Raw genomic sequence first — 2,172 nt, 5'->3', positions numbered from 1 at the left:
GTATTCCCTCAGTTTGCCTTTTTTATTGTTTCTATTCCCATTTTAAGGTATTGAATTATGTTATTCATTTTCTTCACCTCATTGATAGTATTTTCCTGTATTTCTTTCAGAGATTTATTCATTTTTCTCTTTAGCTACTTCTACCATCTACATAAGATTGGATTCAAGGTAATTTTCTTGTACTTTAGCTGTGTTGGAATACTCATGGTTTGATGTAGTAGTGGTCTATAGTTGTGTCATATTTCCCTAGGTATTGTTGATTATGTTCTTATGCCAACCTCTAGCCATCTGAGTATTGGGGTTATTATAGGTTTAGATACTGATTTCTTAGTTTATCTTTGTTAAATGGGTGTTTTCCATTTTGGTTTATGTTTCTTCTCAGTCTTCTTGCCTGAGTGCTCTGGAGTTCGTGCCTGAATGGCCTGGGGTTCCAGTAACCAGATAGTTTTCAGCTCCAATAGAGCATCTTTACTGGGGTTTTTGTGGCCTCTTTGACTTCGGGGCTTGGGGTGCAAATTTTGCTATGGATGTCTACAGGACTGCTGTGCCACCAAGAAAGCAGGCAGAATTCCGGGCCAAGAAATGGAGACCACAGAAGGGAATGTAGTTATAGCTATAAGGTGTACTTTAAGTGGATTTAGCTGGCAAAGGGCATAGAGTAGGGTCTTATCTATTATCCCTGGTGCCAATGTGGCCTTCAGGAAAGCAGGCAGAGCTGTGGGTGCTTTAATAATATTTTATAACTTTTTTAAAAAAAAATAAAAACAGGTCCTTGGTCAGCCAATAATGTCAGGAATAGGTTCATCTTTTGGAGAGAATAATCCCATAATGTATATGCTATCATTGTACGAATGAGACTGTCTTCTTGTCCAGATGTTAATATAATTCACAGGCTTTACAATTGGATAAGATCACTGATTATGTTTTTCCTCCTTTAATGTTCATAATAGCTTCTAGCCCCATGAAAGCTAACCATGAAACTTCTACTCCAAGGCAGATATCTTGTTATCTCCATTTTCTGTGACTCAAGTACAGGGTACTTTCAACAGCAAGTCTTACCATTGAGCTCTGGGGTGTTGACAAAAAGCATTGAAAAGAACCTGTGAGTTTTGCAGAAGTTGATGAGACTTTACTGGCACCAACTCCAAATAAAGAACCGATTCACTCAAGTCCCCATACCCAAGGGGACTGCTGATCATATGAACTCACAGTTATTGTGACAACATACATAATGCCTGTGCAAGCACAATCCAGAAAAATTTCTGGCATGGAGATGATAGGTAGGCATGAAAATCCTCCTGGACCTGAGAAACAATCAGCCGTTGTTTATTGCTGGGAGAGGAGAATGCTATTTTCTTTAAGAATGTTGCCCCTGGTAAGTCAACCATACTCCAGTGGAAAGACATTGTACCTAAAGTATTCATGGGCAGCACAATTTGAGCATAGTGGTTGAAAAACATGAGGATACAGTTGGGTCTGGAACTGGGAGAATATGGGGAAGCAGTGAATTTGATGAAAACACATTGTAGGGAATTCTCAAAAAATTAATTAAAACCATAAACTGAAAAATATTACCAATAATATTTACAAAAACCCTCTGAAATGCAATACTTTACCATTTCAGAGTAAATGCAATAAATATGATTAAATACTGACATATTTTAAGAAAATAAAACTAAAAAAAATCACAAATAACTTATAAAATATTTTTGATGGGATATTACATGAAATTTTATATATAAATTATTCTGAGTCAATATTAATAATAGTAGTAATTTATATTTTATGAAAATGCTAAAATGAAAAAAGATGAAGTACCATCTTATGAGCTTATGTAAACTATCCCCTATTACACTCCTCTACCAGTCTCCTCCCACATTCAGACCTTTCCCTTTGTTTTCTGACCTCTTTATTTTAATTCTGCCGTATGCTTGACTATAACTTTAGTACTATTCTTCAGAGTATGGATATAACTTGGAAAATCAGCATATTATTAAATACACTACTGAAGACGATGTTTGCTTCATTCCAGTATTTATCAGTATATCACAGCTCAGTGGGGAGAGGAAGCATCAGGTCTGAAATCACCACCAAATCTATGATGAACTATTTATAGGCTAAATCTTTTTTTTTTTATTTTAGATATTTTCTTTATTTACATGCGAATTTCTC

This window comes from Mastomys coucha, unplaced genomic scaffold, assembly GCF_008632895.1.
Source record: "Mastomys coucha isolate ucsf_1 unplaced genomic scaffold, UCSF_Mcou_1 pScaffold23, whole genome shotgun sequence".
NCBI classification, from domain to species: Eukaryota; Metazoa; Chordata; class Mammalia; order Rodentia; family Muridae; genus Mastomys; species Mastomys coucha.
Note: the sequence above shows the minus strand (reverse complement) of the source record.